The sequence below is a fragment of the Eulemur rufifrons genome, chromosome 8, assembly GCF_041146395.1.
Source record: "Eulemur rufifrons isolate Redbay chromosome 8, OSU_ERuf_1, whole genome shotgun sequence".
Classification (NCBI taxonomy): Eukaryota; Metazoa; Chordata; class Mammalia; order Primates; family Lemuridae; genus Eulemur; species Eulemur rufifrons.
In genome coordinates this window covers 13,107,932-13,127,425 of record NC_090990.1, presented here as the reverse complement: position 1 = coordinate 13,127,425, position 19,494 = coordinate 13,107,932, and positions in this window count along the sequence as shown.

Here is a 19,494-nt window from a genome sequence, read left to right as displayed (position 1 = left end):
TGGAAACCTTTGAGATTATCTTCTCAGGCCTCCTCATTTTTTTAATTGGCAAAAATGGACATTGGGTTGGTGGTAACAGAAATGGATTTGCATCCTGGCTCCACTTGATCTCCCTGAGCCACAGCTTCCTCATCTCTCCAGTGGGACTAGTGGTAATCCCTGTTCTAGTTCCTCTAGCTTTGGAGCTCTCCTTTGGAGACCCTGGTTTGAATTCCAGTTCTGCCATTTATTAGCCCTATGACATTGGGAAGGTCACACTGTCTCTCTAAGCCTCAGTTTCCTCATCTTTAAAATGGGTGCGCTACAGTATCTCACTTACAGAGTTGTGAGGATTGAATGAGCTAATGTATGTAGAGCAGGGCACTATAACTCTTTTCCCAGTTATAACTATACTTGGCCCCAAACCCTTCAGAATGAGACTTGGTATTTGTCTTTGAGGATCTCACACTCTAGTGAAGGAAACAGACAAGTCAACAGACAAGTATAAAACACAATAAAACATGATCAGGTATTGGGTCCCCTAGCAATAATGAATACCTAATTGTCTGGAGGAAGTGGTGGGGTAGATAGGTTAGGGACATCTTCCCAGATGGCAGGAGGCTAAAAGGCATCTTAAATGATGGGTGAATGTTCATACTGGACCAGGTGGGTATAGCAAATACTGTCCGTGCCTCACCCATATTCCCTTAGCTACTCTAGAGGTCACCTCCAGCTTTAATGGATAGTTCATGGCCTTACAAGCATTCCCTGGGCATAGGAGTCTGCTCAGCCCATGCACAGGGTAGGCCGGAAATGTCAGGGAGTTACCATTCCCTGTATGGATTAGGATCCATAATATATCAAGAACTCCTAAAATCAGTAAGAAAAAGAGAAGCATCCCAATAGAAAAGTAGGCAAAAGACTTGAACAGGTATTTCACAGGAGAGATGAGGGAAGAAAAAACTTCTCTACAAACTTTCAAGTCTTCAAACTTGGCCACATAAAAATTAAGATATTTTGTTCATTAAGGACTTCATAGACAAAGATAGAAGTTTTTTGGTTTTTTTTTTTTTTTTTTTTTGAGACAGAGTCTCACTCTGTTGCCCCATCTAGAGTGCCCTGGGGTCAGCCCAGCTCACAGCAACCTCAAACTCCTGGGCTTAAGCAATCCTACTGCCTCAGCCTCCCGAGTAGCTGGGACTATAGGCATGTGCCACCATGCCCGGTTAACTTTTTCTATATATTTTTAGTTGTCCGGTTAATTTCTTTCGGATTTTTTAGTAGAGACAGAGTCTCGCTCTTGCTCAGGCTGGTCTCGAACTCCTGACCTCAAGCGATCCTCCTACCTCGGCCTCCCAGAGTGCTAGGATTACAGTCGTGAGCCACCGTGCCCGGCCAAAGATAGAAGTTTGAAAAAACTGAAAAAAAAGAAAGAATCTCTTCAGTGGCTGGAATAATTGCAAATAATTAATATGGTGACTATGTAAGGAACTCATAGAAAATTAACAAGAAAAAAACAGGAAACCCTATAGGGAGATGGACAAAGAATATGGACAGGCCGCAGTTTGCAGAAGGGGAAACTAAAATGGCCAGGAAGTATTTGCTCAGTCTCCTTGATATTCACAGCAATGAAATTAAGACAATGAGATAATCGCTTTACACCCATCAGAATGGCAAAGAAAAAAAAACTTGACTGATGATAAGTGTTGGCAAAGATGAGAGGAGACTGGAACCCTCCTGGATTGCTGCTGGGGTTTCATACTGGTACAACCCTCTGGGGAGCAATGTAGCTGGACCCCTGGAAGTTAGCTATGCATTCATCCTGAGATTCAGTGACTCCAGCCCTAGGTAAACAGAGAAACTCTCATATGAATCCATGAGAAGATTCAGATGAAGATGTCTTTTGAAAAGTTTTAAAGTTCTACCTTTTACTTTCAAGGCTTTCTTTTACCTGGAATTAATTTTTATTAATTCTAGTATGAGGCAGGCATCCAATTTAATTGTTTTCCGTATGGATAGCCAATTATCCCAGCACCACTAATTGAACATACACTCCTTTCCCCAGAGTTACACGATGCCAGCTATGATAAATTTCAAATTTCTGTATATGAGTGAGAATGGTTTTGGACTCTCTGTTATGTTCCATTGGTGAATTCGTTCATTCCTATACGTATACAACATCTGTCTTTATTATTACAGTTTAATAATAAGTCTTGATTTCTGGAGACTTTTTCCCCCTTGGGCTTTTGTTCTTCTATATAAATTTTAGAATTAGCTTTTCAATTTTCTCTAAAAACCCTTTTATCTAGCCTCTGGAGGAATTTGTGTAAGGTTGGAATGGCCTATTCCTTGACATTTTGGTAGAATTTTCTTATAAAACCATCCTGATCCTGATGTTTTCTTTTAAGAAAAAAAATCTAAACTGTCAATTTAATTTCTTTAAAAATTGCAAGGCTATTCAGGTTTTCTGTTTTTCTTGATTTCATTTATTAGACCAGTTGTGCTTAATTGTTTAGAATTCATCCATTTCATCTAAATTTTCAAAATTGTTGGCATGAAGTTACATATGATATTCTATTATTATCTTTGAAATCTCTGATATATCGGTCTTTGTCTGTTAGCACAATTTTGATCTTTGTGAATGTTCCATAGGTACAAGAACGTCTGTATGTTTTAGGTTTGCTGGGCATCATAAAGTTATACATGATGTCTGGAACTTATTAATTGTGATCTTCAAAAAACTATATCTTATGTGTGTCTAACTGAGCTATCAGTTTCTGGGAGAGGTTTGTTAAAATCTTTAACTACAACTATTAATTTATATATATTTTCCATGTATTCCTATCAGTTGTTGCTTTATATCTTTTTTTTTTTTTTTTTTTTTTTTTTTGAGACAGAGTCTCGCTCTGTTGCCCAGGCTAGAGTGAGTGCCGTGGCATCAGCCTAGCTCACAGCAACCTCAAACTCCTGGGCTTAAGCGATCCTACTGCCTCAACCTCCTGAGTAGCTGGGACTACAGGCATGCGCCACCATGCCCGGCTAATTTTTTCTGTATATATTTTAGTTGGCCAGATGATTTCTTTCTATTTTTTTTTTTTAGTAGAGACGAGGTCTCACTCTTGTTCAGGCTGGTCTCAAACTCCTGACCTTGAGCGATCCACCCGCCTCGGCCTCCCAGAGTACTAGGATTACAGGCGTGAGCCACTGCACCCGGCCCCAGAGTACTAGGATTTCCTTTTATTTTTCTGATATTAATGTTAATAGTATAGGAATCCCTTTATTTTAGGGGTCCTTAACCTTTATTTTACCATAGAGTCCTTTGGCAGTCTGGTGAGGCCTGTGAACCCCTTTTAAATAATGAAACCCCTTTAAAATAATGTTTTTAAATGTTTAGAATTATAAAGCAAACAAATTATATTGAAATAGTTATCAGAATAGTTAAAGTATTTGTGATATTATATGGTATGTACTTTTTAATTAATGCATTAAACAACACTATTTAACAGTAGGGCTAGTAACTATTGTGATTTTGAAGTAGTAATAGGAGTAAAAGATATTTTGGGGCTAGGTGTGGTGGAGCATGCCTGTAGTCTTGGCTACTTGGGAGGCTGAGGCAGGTGGATCACTTGAGCCTAGGAGTTTGAGACTGCAGTGAGCTATGATGACACCACTGTACTCTAGCCCAGGCAATAAGTGAGACACTGTCTCAAACAACAACAAAGAAGATATTTTGGGATGCTGCAATACAGTAATATGAAAATATTATTTATATTAGTGTCAAAATTACAGATATTGCTAGTATTACTGTGATTTGTTATCTACATTTATAAGTGATAGGAAGGCTAAATTTTGGCTAACACTTAGTAAAAATGAAGACATACTTTTTCCTTCCAAGTTCATGGAAGGAAAAGATAAGAATCCTTGCTTTGTTTTTAATCCTTTGTTGTGAGTCTGTTATAAATGACATATTACTGGCTTTTTAAAAAAATCTCTTCTGAAAGTCTCTGCATTTTGATCAGATACTTCTAATCTGCTTACACTTATTATGATTATTGCTATATTGGGTTTTTTTTCATTTCTTTTTCTTTTTATTTAAATAGATTTGGGGGTATAAGTGGGTTTTTTATTACATGGCTGAATTGCATAGTGGAGAAGCATAGGCCTTTGATGTACCCGTCACCTGAATAGTGTTTGTTATACCCAATAAATCAAATATTGCTAATTTTTGGACTTTTTTCCTGCCATCTTATTTACTCTACGTATCAGTTAGAATTAGGTTTGACTTATAGAAAACTCTAAATAATAGTGGTTTAAATAAGATGTAATTTTATTTCTCTTTTGGTCTAGGGCTGGTATAGTGACTCCACAGTCCCCAGAGACCTGGTTTCCACCTTTTTAACTGTAGCTTCCATCTTCAAGTTCATCTCAAGGTCCAAGGTGGCTACTGGAGCTTTGGCCTTCACAGGCTCATCTCCAGAGGCAGGAGGGGAGAATGGTGGAAGGGCTAAAAGGGGGCCCCTCCACTTACACTTCATTAGCTAGACCTCATTACGCGGACTCAACTAGTAGCAAAGAAGCTGGAAAATGTTTCCTTTTGGCTGAGTATATCGATGACCTGAATAAAATCAGGGTTCTGTTGCTAAGGATGAAGAACACGGAGGCCATTGAGTGTCCATTAGCAGTCTCTGCTTGGGTCTTCCCATCACAGCTGAGTGTGCACCTGCCAACAGCAGTGGCTCTGAGTCTTCAATATGGTACCCGGTCGCGGGAGGACCAGCCGGCCTTCGGGTGGCAGCATGATTACATTGAATTCCTTTCATTATGGAGGCAGCATAGATTTGTCCTCACTGGAACAGGCATTTTTTCTAGCTATGGGTTTGCATTCTCTGCCTGCCGTGCTTCTGCCTGCAACATCCTTGGCGGATTTACTGAATGTCTTATTCACAATCATGGTTGTCTAAACAGCATTGCTTCTGGCCAGACACCTCTTTTGTCAGCAAAAGAAATTGGCAGCGGAGCATGAGATTCACTGGTCTTGCCATGTACTCCGATCCCCAGAATCATCGGGCTTTATAGGTCAGTGACATGGTCCAATGGGACTCATTTGTCTTCATCTAGAACACAACCTCGGTTGAATCTGAAGTGCTGTCCTGAAGGATGTGGCATATGCTCCGAATCAGTGACCAAGGAACAGTGAGGGCTCTGTCTTTTCCAGAGGTCATGGAGCAGGGAGGGAATCTTGGGCTGGATCACTTACTCATAGAATGTTTGCCGCCATTCCCTATGACTTTGGACTCTTCTCGTTTAGAAGTCCCAGTATCCCATAAAAAAATGTTTCCACCAGGGCACACCATAGAGGTTCCATGGATTTGGAAGTTGATAGCAACATCTGGCCATTTTATATTCGTCGTACACTGGATGGACAGAGGGAAAAAGGGGGAGTGGGAGATAAGTTCCATGTTGGCTGCTGTGATTGATTCTGGCTATTAAGGGAGAAAATTGCTGCTACACAATGGGAACAGGAAGAAGTATGTCTCTGCATCCTGTGAAATCCTCTGGGATGCCTTCTAATTCCACAGCTGCTGGTAGAAGTTACTAGAAGATGACAGCAATGCAGTGTGAGCAGGACATCCATGGGCTCAGCTTCCTCCTGAATGAAGTTTAGGTGATCCCCCTAGATAAAAACCTCTGACCATGTGAGCTGCTTGCTGAAGGCCAAGGGCAAATGGGATAGGCAGTAGGGAAGGAGGTTATAAATGCCTCCTGTCCCATGGCGGAATGAGAATTATGAGAATTATATGTATATTCTCCTTTCCATGCTATGTCATGTATATATTTATTGATGGTGCTAATCATCCTTCTTGTGTCCTCTACCATTTTGAATAGGGTGGTTTGTTGGTAAACTTTACAATTTAGTGCATCGATTACAGAGTATCAAGAGGGGATGGTGACTAAACCGGAGAAGGGAACATCACCTGGTTCCCTGGAGAGCTGGATGCGGTAACTGCTGGGGCTTTGGATGTTCCCGTCTAAGGAAAGAATAAGAGTGTTCTTGTTGATTGAGGTACGTTTGCCTTAGGTTGGGCGGTAACTTGTGGTTGTTTTACGGACTTTTAAGAAAGGAAGCAGCATGGAGATGTAGGTTGAGTAATTGTGGCAAATGCAGAAGACCAACTGGCTCTACCCCGCCCCCTGCACACCCCTTTCCATCATGATTCTTTACACTACAGAGGCTGGAAGTCTAGAGAGGACATCTTCAGGCTCCCGCGTAGCTAGGACATCCACATGTCATGTGGCTTCTGCCACAGAGATGCAAACACACCAGAAGTGGAAAGTGGAATTGAGCTCTCGGAGGAGGTGGCCACGTGGCTCTTCTGGGTGCAGCGTGGTGGACGCGTGTTGGTTCTTTGAAGGCAGCTGCAGTGGAGGCCCTGGCGCCAGGTCCCCTCCTTGGTGCTGAGCAGGTGTGTCGCAGCTCCGTGCCTTGGCAGTTCTCCCCGCTGTGATGTGGGGAGCGAGGTCTTGAGTCAGCGGCAGTGGCAGAATCTCCCCTGCTAGTTTCACAGTGAGATTCAGGGGGTATTGCAGGAAGCTCAGCCTACAGTCTGCAGCCCAGGTCTCCTAACAAGTCTGACACCAACCTAATAGCCCAAGTTCAGGTTAAACCTGCTGGGGGGATGCTGTTGTCTGCAATGGAACCCTGGCAAATCACTGGATTTTACTTTTGTTTCTTCCCTCCTTCCGTTTTCGCCTTTTATTAAATTGATCCATTTTCTTCTACGCATTTGAAATTATTCATTTTCTTTTTCTTTCTTCAGTGGTTATCCATAATTACTATGATTCATATTTATGTTAATTTCCCTGGTCAGTTTCTAAAGCTTATTGACATTCAAATTTTCCTTCCCAATAAGACATCGCCTTAGCACATTCTCACTTCCTTTTTTTAGCCACTGCCATTCCACTGCCAGGTTGGTTTTCTGCCGTGCTCCCAGGGCAAGGTCTGAGGGAGGGAGGTAGCAATCTTGTTGGTGTGTGGTGTCATCAGGCACTGGAAGGATATCATTCCTAACACACACTTTTACCTTTTTAAAAAATTGTGCTGAAGAACAATGCATCTCCAAGCGTATCATGTAAGAATGTTAATGCATTTAAGAGCCAATGTTTATTTAACTGGGCACAGTTCACTTGGTTTTCTATAGACCTTAAAATCAAATTCCTACTGCCTTCTTTGCGTATATATTCAATAATTCAATGTGTACTTATTGAGTAACTGCTATGTGCCAAACACTGTTGTATGCTCTTTGGATGCATCAGTGAGCAAAGCAGAAAAAGATTCCTGCCTTCATGGAGTTTGTCTTCTAGCAGGGAAGGAAGGTAATAAAAACGATCAAAATAGATGCATATACTTTATAGTATGTGAGAAGGTGAAAGTCCTATAAAAAAAAGCACAAGTAGACAGGTCAGGGAAAAAAGTAACGCCCGGGGAGAGAAGGGCAAGTCATGGTATTCAATCAATTGGTCAGCGTGGGCCTCATGGAGAAGCAAAGACTTGGAGCACTTGATGGGGTGAGCAGACCAGATATCCAGGAAGGGTGTTCCTGGCAGAAGGAACAGTCACAGCAAGGGCTCTAATGCCTGGAGTAAGCCTGGTGCATTTTAACTTATTTTAAACATGCCATTGAGAAGCGTCATTTTTTTTCTTGAATTCTGGCCCTCAGATTTCTGCTTATGTAAAATTATACAAGCGAGTACATATTATAGCATACACTGCTTTCCATGCTTAATTAAGTATCAGGCAAGTGTTGGCCATTACATTTAAAAAGTGTACCCAGCACCAGTGGGCTAGATATGTCCACTGGCACTTGTCTTTCATTTTGACCCCTCCTGTGGTCTGACCTCTATTGCAGAGGCTAAATGACTCAAAACTACCTTTTCCAGACTCCCTGGTAGCTAGGGTCTGCCTGAGATGTAGTTCCTGCCTCTGAGACTCACTCACGTGAGATATGGAAGCCTCACGTGAGACTAAGGCTATCTCCCATGACAAGAGTAGCTGGTAAACAAGTTCTGACGAGTGACATGGTGTAGCTGGAGTCTACGTTCCACAGTCTGCTCACCAGCTTCATGGGTTTGGGACCGTTGGGCAGCAGCATTGGAGGTAGCAGCTATTGTGGTATGACCTTGAAATCAAGGAGACCACAGACTTCTACTACTCTAGCCCTCCCGATGATTTTATAATCATCAATTCCCGTCATTAAATATCTTTCTGCTTGAAATACCTAGATAGTTATTTACTAAATCTAGAGTAAGAGAGTTTTGCAATAGCTGGTGACCTTTTGTCTAACATGCATTTTACCACTTGTGGTACATTTTGGATACAATTATTATAAACCTTGGTACTTTGGGGACCTGCTTGGCATATTCCTGTCCCCTCTACTCCTTCCTAGCCCAAGGCCCAGTGGCAATAGCCTCCATACTCCAAGCATCCCCAGACTCAAAGCTCCCGGGCCAGGTCTTTCCCATCTCAGAGCCCATGGGCAGAGCAGGGTAGGGCTGGTGCAGGGGTGGGAGGATGTCGTCTGGAGTTCTCTGCAGTGTGGCCTACCCTGGGCAGCACCAAGCACTGGCAAGTTAATTGTTAACGTGGCCCATTTAGTCCAAAGGATCTCACCCCTCAGGTCCTATGAGACCCTGTTCACTCCCAGGGCTCCTTGGGTGGAGTAAAGGCTGGCCTGTGGGGGAGGCAGCAGGGGGCAGGAGCTGAAGGTGCACTCCCTGTGGTTACCCTCTGTGTACCTATCTTCAAGGTGAGCAGGAATTGTGTCTCTGCAGTGCCTCCTCCCTTCGTAGGTGATGGCTGAAATGGGACAGGGGAGGAGGAGGATTCTGTCTGCCTGGGGAGGGGACAGCAGGAAAAGCCCCAGAAAGGAGGTGCCATTTCAGCTGGATCTTGAAGCACGAGTCAGTTCACCAGGAGTTGAGCAGGGAAGGATGCTGAGAACAGGGAACAGCTTGAATGATGGCTCAGAGGTGCTAACAGTCCACCCAGCCTCCTGCCAAAATCCCGTTTTCTTATAGAGATGAACAATAAAGTATTTAAAGTGTCGGGTATGTGGTCTTGTTCTGGGGCCCACAAAGGAGGATGGTAGGGAGTGTCCCAGGCCAGGACCTGTCCCAGGGAAAACATATCCCAAGCGATTGCCTGGATTGGGCAGCTGGGAAAGGGGTGACAACAGAGTTTGATGAGTGCCCACCAAGTACCAGGGCACCACCTGGGCACTGTGATGCCTCTGTCATCCTCCCAGTCACCTCTCAAGGTAGGTGTGCTGCCCATTGCATAGATGAGGAAACTGAGCCTTTGAGAGGTGAAATCTCTTCCACTTGGTCCCTGAGAAGGCAAGAGAGTGGCAAGATTTGACACCAGATTTTTACAATCCTGAATGCCATTAAGGGAGAGAACAGCAGATTCACCAGAGGATTTATTTGGGCCCTTTAGGGACCCCAGAACACATGACAGAAATAGGCACCTGCACTTCCCCCTAGGCATGGGTAACTCAATCAAAACCGGGCCATTTCCATAGCAAGCCCTTGTCCTTTAAAGAGAGGAGTGTCCTGCTCCCCCTGGGGCGGGGCTGTGGGCATGGGTTCCGGGTTGGCACAGGGGGTCCATTTGCCCTACTGGCTGTGGGGTCAGGCACGCAGGCCAGGCCCTGTGGGGCCCAGAACACATTGTGCCCACCTGCCCTGGCCCCATGCTCAGGGAGACCCTGGGGGAGACCAGTGATGGGAGAGAGGGACGTCGAGAGGACCCCTGGGTAGGGACTCACACACGGGCAGGAATGGGGATGCTGTGACAGCCCACACCTGCCAGCAAAGATTCAAAGAGAGGAGTTTACGTGATGCGAGATTTGCCCAGAATGAGGCCCATCCACAGGTGACAATCTCCCCTGGAATGGGGGTTGGGGGTTGAAGAGGGAGGAGAAGGGGGCCCAGAGGGTGCCAGAGGACCAAGACCATATACGGCAGGCCCGAGGTGCCCCTCCTCTCCTCCCTTAGAGAAAGGCCTCTTCCCTTTTCTCTGCTACACACTCCTGCTCACCTTAGCTGGCCATTGTTTGCCACTCTTCTGGGTTGGTCCTTTTAAACCACATTCCACCCAGGCAGGGCAGGTGCGCCCCCTACCGGGCTCCCAGACTGCTCAGGGATGGAGGGCATGGGCGGGGAGGGGAGCCACTCACTTTGGCAAGTGTTGGCTTTGAGGACAGTGCAGACAAGGGGGGATGGGACTCCCACCTCCGGATCCCTGATTGCTCCCCAGGCTTCTTCCCTCCAGTTTCCACACCCCACTTCTTTCAAATGTCCCTTTACAATCTTTGGCTCCCAAACCATCCCTGCACTGGTCACCCTGCTCCAGAGTCCACTTTCTATTCCTCAGGTGCTGAACTCCTCGCTGCCTCAGGGCCTTTGCACTTGCTGTCCCTGGAGCCTTGGATGCTCTTCTCTGAAACACTTTGTTCCTCAGGGCTCACCTCAAATGTCAGCTGCTCGGGAGGCCTTCTCTGATCACCCAGGCCGAGTCAGGCCCCTGAGCACTCAAGTGTTTCTCCTTTAAGGACAAATCACGACTCTAATTACAAATGAAGGAGGTAACGATGGTTGGTGCGGTAGCTCACACCTGTAATCCCAGCGCTTTGGGAGGGCAAGACAAGGCCTCAATCCCAGCGCTTTGGGAGGGCAAGACAAGGCCTCAATCCTCCCTTAAGGCCAGGAGTTTGAAACCAGCCTGGGCAACATAGTGAGACCCCCATCTCTAAAAATAAATAAATAAATAACTAATAGGCGGTAACAAGCCATTCGGTGTCAGTCTTCCCAAAAGGGGCCTCTCCGATTTCATGAATATAAGCTGGATCTGGCACAGAGACTAGCCCAGAGGTCCCACATTAGGCAGGGAGAGTGGAGAAGGCCTCTCAGCCAGACGAGGCGACCGCCCTGTTCCCGCTGTGCTCCAGGTTCCCACACTGTGCCTGCCTCTCCTCGTGCTCAACACACCGTGCGCTGGACCAGGAATCAGGCAACTTGACCTCGATCCCTTCCAGCTTCTTTTAGCTGCTCACAGCAAACTCCTTCTCCCCGTCTCTGTTTCCTATTTCCTTTTCACTCTTTAGTGTGCTCCTGCTGAAGCCCTGATCCCCAGCACGACACCGAGATGGCTTTTACCACAGTCAGATCTGTCTGGCCGAAGCCAATGGTCAGTTCTCCGACATCATATTTGACGTTGCAGGCTGTCTGATGCATCATAGGCTCCCTCTTCCTTGTTCTATTTTCTCTACTGGGCTCCGAGGGCGCCACCTTCTCCTGGTTTTCCTCCTGCCTCTCTGCCTTCCCGTCCCTGGCGCTTTTCTGTTCTGCTCAGCTGCCAAACAGCAGCGCCTCAGGGCTCAGCCCTGGGGCCTCTGGGCTTCTGTCTGCTCTCGCTCCTTCTCTCCCAGGTGATCTTGCCCAGAGTTAGTGTTTGAAATGCCATTTTAGAGTCACGACTGCCAAACTTACATGCCCTGCTCTTGGAAAGGCCTGCACAGCCGGTTGTCTACGCAGCCTCTCCACTTGGACGGCTAGCTAGCATTTTAGTGCAGGAAGGTCTAAAACAGGTCTCTGCTCCTCCCCTCACTGGGCCCCCAACCTGCCCTCACCCCCTCCCGGCCTATGCCTCTGTTAAGGACATGACCAGTCACCTAGTTCCTCAGGCAGGAAACCTAGAGGTGACCCTTGGTGCCTCACTTTCCCTCATCCCCACGTCTGACCTATCGCTATGCCCTGGCTCTACCGTCTTCTCTGCTAGAGCCCTGGTCTCTCACCGGGACCCCTGCAGAGGCCTGCTGAAGGCTCCCCTGCTTCCTCTCCCGTAGCCTCTTCCCCTGTGGCCTCCCCCTCCCGATTCCATCCTTGAAAATGTGGCCAGAGGGAGCTTTCCAAAACATGAACATCCCAGAGGGTCCATGCTACTTAGAAAAGAACCCGAAGCCTCCCCGCTGGCCTCCGTGGCCCTGCGAGGTCTGGCCCTGCCCACTTCTCTGGCCTCATTCCTGCCAGTCTCTCACCACCAACGCTAGCCACATCTATCCCCAAGGAGGTTGCGGGCATACCAGATTGGCTCTCCCACAGGGCCTTTGCACAAGCTGTTCTCACTTCCTGGATGTCTCTTCCCTGGGACTCCCTGGATGTCTCTTCCCTCGGGTCTTCAAATTGACACCTCCTCTGAGACGCCTTCCCTGACTGCACCCCGCCGTCATTCTGTTCTGTTACCCTGCTCGATTTTCTTCAGGGCACTTATTGGTATCTGGTAACGTTAATTATGGGTTTACTGTCTGTCTGTCTGTCTGTAAAACAGACAGATGTCTGTCTTGTATCCTGCTGTGTTTGGGCAGCTAACCCTATGCCTGGCACACAGTAGAGGCTCAAAAAACATAGGCAGAAAGAAGGGAGGGAGGAAGCCCCCGAAGTGTAGTTCAGGGCAAACTCTGGGGCCCCATAAGAGACCAAAGAGTCCATAGTCTAGTTGCCATTCTTGGTTAATCTTAAATAACCCCCTGCTGGGGTCACCCACTCTGTCTGAAATTCCTTTCTTCCCTCACTCAGAAGTAGTCAGACCAAAGTCCACTTGAGGCTACCCTTAGCCTCCCAGACCACAGCCACCACCAGCAGATTTAAGGCGACCTCACAGAACTCTCTAGTATCAATTCATTCACACTTGAGTAACTGAAGAGGCTCACAGGGAGGGTTCCTGGAAATAAAGAGACTTGGCTCCAAATAATGTAATGACAATAATAACTACATTTTTTTTTGAGCTATTATTTTGTGCCAAAGAAGATTTCTGATGTTCTCATGCGATGCTCAGAAACACGCCTAGAAGTTGGGGCACCAGTTACCTCTTGCCGCGTGACAAACCACCTTAAAACCGAGCGGCTTAAAAGAACAACCATTGCATTTGCTCACAGTTCTGCAGGCCAGCAATGTCAGCTGGGTGGTTCTTTTGCTGGTCTTCCCTGGGCTTGCTCAAGTGCGGTGACACACTGGGGCTGAGATGGCCTCGCTCATGTGTCTGGCGCTTGGTGCTGACGCTTGGCTGGGCCACGTGTCTCCAGCGGGCCATCTGGGCCACTCTCACATGACGGCAGAGTTCCAAGGCAGCGAGCCCTGATGCACACCGTGGTTCAAGCCTCTGCTTTAGTCGTGTTTGCTGATGTCCCATTACCAAAGGAAGTCACAGCCAAGCCCAGAGTCAGTGTGAGCGGAGGACACACAGGGAGAATGGTTTATCAGAGGCCATTACCAAGCAATCAACCACAGCGGTCAGCATCTTATTACCTGTGTTTTACAGGTAAGGAAACCGAGGATCAGAAAGGACAAGAAACACGCTCCATGACACAGAGCTGTTATCTCAGAACGCGGAGTGGACACAAATCCTTTTCTGCAGGTCAGTGTCTCCACTGCCTTTCCAAAGGCAATTGAGTCCCCACCTTGCGAAACGGCAAGATGTCAAGTCTGTCTTCACTAATCCCCCAGCTGCACTCTTGGATTACAGTCAGCCAAAATTATGATAGCTTAAGTCACTTAGCCCCTTTGCTCTATGGACTCCTGGTCTGGAAAGTGGGTTTTGTGATAATATTCTTTTCCTATCATTTTGTTTACAGTCTGTTCTTGCCCTACCGGAATAGAGGCTCCTTGAGGGCTGGGATTTTCATCTGCTGTGTTCACTGATGTGTCCCCAGTTCCTAGAACAGTGCCTGGGATGAATTAGGCACTCAGTAATACTTGTTAATAAATAAATGAATGATTGGATGAATGGGGAATTTGGAGTAGCAGGTAGACAAAGGTGAGAAAAAAAATAGAGCTATGGGTTGGAGAAACTTTAAAGAAATCCCTAAAAGTCCCTGGCTTTTCTTTTCTGCCTGAAATGGTTTGCAAACCTTCCCCCTGGTCTTCAAGTCCTGTGGTCTTCAGTCCCCACCCAGGTAAAGGCTAAGAGGTGGGGGCAAGAGGGTCACCTCTCTGTGCAGTCTTCAGGGACTCAGGCCGCTTCCATCTTGTGGCTCTGCCCTCCTCTTGGTCCTCAGTGTCTCCTCCATTCAGCTGGCAGATGGGGACAGAGGGAACAAGGTTTGCTCAGGCCATGAGAGGGACAGGACCAAAGGGAGCATTTATGGGCCAGGTCTGAAAAAGGCTCACATCCTATTGGCTAGAACTTAGTCACATGACGACACCTAGCTGCAAGGGAAGCTGGAAAGAGCTACACTATGGCTCTGGAAGAAGAGGGGATGAGTCTGGTGAACAATTAGCCAGTCTCTGCCATGACTGCCATTTCTAGCCCAGAGATTAGATAATTGAATTTTCCATCTCATGGGACTAGGGGAGGGGGAGGCACCCACTTTCCTTGCACCACTCTACTTTTTCTCCCCCCATAGCATGTGTCACCTCCTAACATAATACACTCACTTATTGAGCCTTTCATTTATTGTTGGTCTCTCCCCTCCCCCCAGGGTGTGCCTCCACGAAGGCAAGGATCTTTATGTGTTTTGTTTACCATGTCTCCTCAGCACCCAAGACACTGCCTAGCATGTAGTAGGCACTCAATAGATATTGATCAAAAGAAAATTGATTCTGTATCTTAGCTATTGTGAATCATGCTGCCATGGACATGGGAGTGCAGACAGCTCTTTTATACATTGATTTCTTTCCTTTTGGATATACACCCAGTGGTGGAATTGCTGGACCATGGGGAAGTTCTATTTTTAGTTTTTGAGGAACCCCCATACTGTTGTCCACAGTGGCCATACTAAGTTGCATTCCCACCAACGGCTCCTCTTTCTCCACATCCCCACCGGCATCCATTACTCCCAGTCTTCTTGATAAAAGCCATTTTAACTGGGGTAAGATGATATCTCATGGTGGTTTTCATTTGCATTTCTCTGATGGTTAGTGATGTTGAGTATTTTTTCATATACCTATTGGCCATTCACATGTCTTCTTTTGAAAAATGTCTATTCAGATCTTTTGCTCATTTTTCAATTGGAATAATTAGTGTATGTGTACTTTTTTTGCTATTAAGATGTTTGAACTTCTTATATATTCTGGTTACTAATCCCTTGTCAGATGTAGAGTTTGCAAAATATTTTCTCCCATGTTGTGGGTTGTCTCTTCACTTCGCTGATTGCATTGTTTGCTGTGCAGGAACTTTTTGGCTTGATGTGATCCATTTGTCTCCTTTTGCTTCTGTGGCCTTGCTTCTGAGGTCTTACACGAAAAACTTTGCCCAGATCAATGTCCTGGAGCATTTCCCCCGTGTTTTCTTCTAGTAGTTTCATAGTTTCAGGTCTTAGAATTATGGCTATAATCAATTTTGATTTGATTTTTATATAAGGTGAGAGATAGGGATCTAGTTTCATTTTTCTGCATATTGTTATTGAGTTTTCCCAGCCCAGCAGTGGATGAATGGATGAAGAAAATGTGGTGTTGGAAAATTATTCAGCCATTGGCCAGGCGAGGTGGCTCACGCCTGTAATCCTAGCACTCTGGGAGGCCGAGGTGGGCGGATCGTTTGACCTCAGGAGTTCCAGACCAGCCTGAGCAAGAGCGAGACCCCATCTCTACTAAAAATAGAAAGAAATTATATGGACAGAAATTATATAGAAAAAAAAAATTAGCCGGGCATGGTGGTGCATGCCTGTAGTCCCAGCTACTCGGGAGGCTGAGACAGGAGGATCGCCTGAGCTCAGGAGTTTGAGGTTGCTGTGAGCTAGGCTGACGCCACGGCACTCACTCTAGCCTGGGCAACAGAGTGAGACTCTGTCTCAAAAAAAAAAAAAAAAAAGAAAATTATTCAGCCATTAAAAAGAATGAAATCTTGTCATTTTCAGCAAAATGAATGGAATCAGAGGTCATTATGTTAAGTAAAATAAGCCAAGCACAGAAAAGACAAATATTGCATGCTCTCTCTTAAATGTGGGAGCTAAAAAAGCAGATCTCATAAGGATAGAGAGCAGATTGGTGGCGAGCAGAGAATAGGAAGAGTAGGAAGGAGGGTGGATGAAGAGAGGTTGATAGGTACAAATATATAGTTAGACTTAGTGTTCAGTAGGTCAGTAGCATGACTATGGTTAACATTAATCTATTGTACCTTTCAAAATAGCTAGAAGAGAATAATTCAAATGTTCCTAGCATAAAGGAAGGATAAATATAAGGTGATGGAAATCCCAATTACCCTGATTTGATCTTTACACATTATATGAATGTATCAAATTATCACACGTACCCTGAAATAATAGGTACACCTATTGCATATCAATAAAAAAAAATCAGTATTAAAAAAAAGAAAGTTGAATGAATGAGAGGTGTGGACCCCTGGCCTGCAGCCCGATCTCCAGAGCACATCAGGCCCCAGAGAGGTGGCCAGTCTCTCCTTTGCCTGCCGGGAAGCTGTGGGGGGCAGAATTCCAAGTGGGGAGGGTGGGAGTGGCCGGGCACGGCTGCGAAGAGACGCTGTGCCTGATCGCTGGCCTTCCCAAGGCCGCACTCAGCCCACCCTACTGGAAACCTGCCCTCTTCCCTGCACCCAGCCCCCCAGGGTGCCCGAGACTTCTGGACTAGGCCCCCGACTCCATTCCAGCCAAGAGGCTTCCGCTGAACGAGAGGCTGCTGCGGCCACGTCACTTACACCCTATGCCACCCTCATGGGCAGGGCAGCCTGTTCTTCCAGCCCTTTCCCACCCAGGGCCTGATTGTTTTTCACCTAAAACACAGAAGGGAGCCTGGTTCTCCTTTTGCAGTTTTGAGGGCAGACATGATTATCAGGTAGCAGCTTCAGAGTGTCCAAGCTTTAGAGCCATCCAAAGGACATGTAGCCTTCCTGTCCCTCATTTTCAAGAGGAGGAGACCAAGCCCAGAGAGGTAAAGGGACTTGGCCAAGGTTGCCCAGTGGACTGGTGACTGAGACCTCCCAGCCAGTGCTCCGCAACACACTCCCAAAGAGGAAGGTCTCCAGGTTCCCCTCCCCACTCATGCCCCTCCTTGGGCCAGGCCCGGTGGGCAGAAGGGGTGGCCGGGCACAAGGGGAGAGGAAGAGGTGGCTTGGGGCAGGAGGGGAGGGGAGGAGAGACCACGCTGAGCCCCAGCTAGAAGCAGTTCTGTGGGGTTGGAGACCGCGGTGGAGCCAGCAGACAGAGGCTGGCCTGACCTTGTCTGGGAGAGGATTCAGAGACGGGCTCTGCTCCTGGCTTGGAGGGTGAAGAAAGAACATCGTCCTGAGGTGTGAATCCTTGTCACACTCGAGGCTTCTGAGTTCTTGCAGGAGCCGGACCCCTTTCCCAGCCTCCAGGGAAGCCAGCAGCCTGTGCCCTCGCCAGCAGCGGGACCCTCCAGCCTCCGTGGCCCTGATGTAGCCAAGACACCGAGGGGTGTGAAGAAGCATACTCGGACTTGCAGTCAGGAGACTCGGACTCCATCAACTCGAATCTTTACTAAGTACCTACTATGTGCCAGGCACTGTCCTCCCAAGGCAGTTGTCTGCCTCATGGAGCTTCTATTCTAACGGGGGAAACTGCTGGTGAGCAAGGAAACTAATGCACGACCAAGGTCATTTCAGATGATGACAGTGCTGTGACGCCATCAAGCAGGGGAATGGGACAGACAGTGGCCGGATGGGTCGGTATTACTTTGAGTTGGGGGGGAGGGTAAAACGCCAGGTGCCTCTCTGAGTAGGGACATGTGAGCTGAGATCTGTGTGTGGGAAAGAGGCAACCATGCAGAAGTCTGAGGGAGGAGGAGTCCTGGCAGAGGAATGGCAAGTGCAAAGGCCCTGGGGCAGAAATGAGCTTGGCATGTTGGGGGAAATATCAGGGAGAGGGCAGCAGAAGGAAGAATATGAAAAGAGGCCCATCTCTTTCCTATTAACTGTCTGTGGGTTTTGAATGCAACCCATCTCCAATTGGGCCCCTACATTCTGGGCATCTGTGAGTTTAAATAAACCTTTCTTTTACCTGTTTCTACTTTTACCTTATTAGTTTTTGTACAGGGCACAAGACATTGGTCAGGGAGTCAGAGAACCTAAATTCTGACTTCAGATTTTCCAGTGGCAGGTTGGGTGACCTTGACCTTGGACAAGGTCCAAGGTCCAAGTCCCTTTTCTCATCAGTAAACCAAGAGATGGGACCACAAATTCAAAAGGCTTCTCCAGCTGAAATATCCTGGCACAGGAATTCATGTAAACTCTTTTTGATTCTATTTATTTTCAGCCCATATGCTGATATTCGCTGCATGTCCGCCCCTTCTTGCAAGAAGTATGCTCTGATTATCTGCATGTAACAGGCACTTAATAGACACTTTTTTTCTTCTGGAGACAGGGTCTCACTCTGTTGCCTGAGCTAGAGGACAGTGACATCATCATAGCTCACTGCAATCTCAAACTCCTGGGCTCAAACAATCCTCCTGCCTCCGTCTTCTGAGTAGCTGGGATTATAGGTGTGCACCACCACACATGGCAAATTTTTCTATTTTTTTTTTTTGTAGAGATGGGGATCTTGCTATATTGCCCAGGCTGGTCTCGAATTCCTGACCTCAAGCAATCCTCCTGCCTTGGCCTCCCAAAGTGCTAGGATTATAGTCATGGGCCACTGGACTCCATCAAATAGACATTTTTTATTTTTTATTTTTTATTTTTTTGAGACATAGTCTCACTCTGTTGCCTGGGCTAGAGTGTGGCATCAGCCTAGCTCACAGCAACGTCAAACTCTGGGCTCAAGTGATCCTCCTGCCACAGCCTCCCGAGTAGCTGGGACTATAGGTGTGTGCCACCACACTTAGCTAATTTTTTCTATTTTTAGCAGGGACAGGGTCTTGCTCTTGCTCAGGCTGGTCTTGAACTCCTGAGCTCAAGCGATCCTCCTGCCTTGGCCTCCCAGAGTGCTAGGGTTATAGGCGTGAGCCACCATGCCCGGCCAGTAGACACTTTTTAAAACAGGAGACAATCTGGACATACATTAACAGGGAGTAGTTGAATACACTGTGCTGCTATTAATAAAACAATGCGTTAGACTTGAATCCACGAGCAAGAGGGACATGGTTGGTGAAAATGAGAATAAGGCCAGTTGCAGAATAACATGTTAGGAGATGACTCCATTTCTGGCTTCATTCATATTCACGAGGATGGGGACAGGTAGGGGAGGATACAGCCCAAGCTGCACCAGGACTTTCTGGGAGTGTGTGTGCGTGCTGAGGGCGTGGGGAATAGGGAGGGGACAGGGGTTAGAGGAAGGTTATTCATTTTTTCTTATATATTTGCTTTTCTATTGGTTTCACATAAACAGGTATTGCTTTTATAATCCTGAGAGAAGGATCCAAGACATCTCTAAGGAGTCAGACTGCTAGGGGATACACCCGTGCAGACACCTACTGGCCACTGGCAGTACCGTCCTCCCTGGGCCCTGCTTCACCCCAGCACAGTCACCCCCATGAGTGCGGGGGACC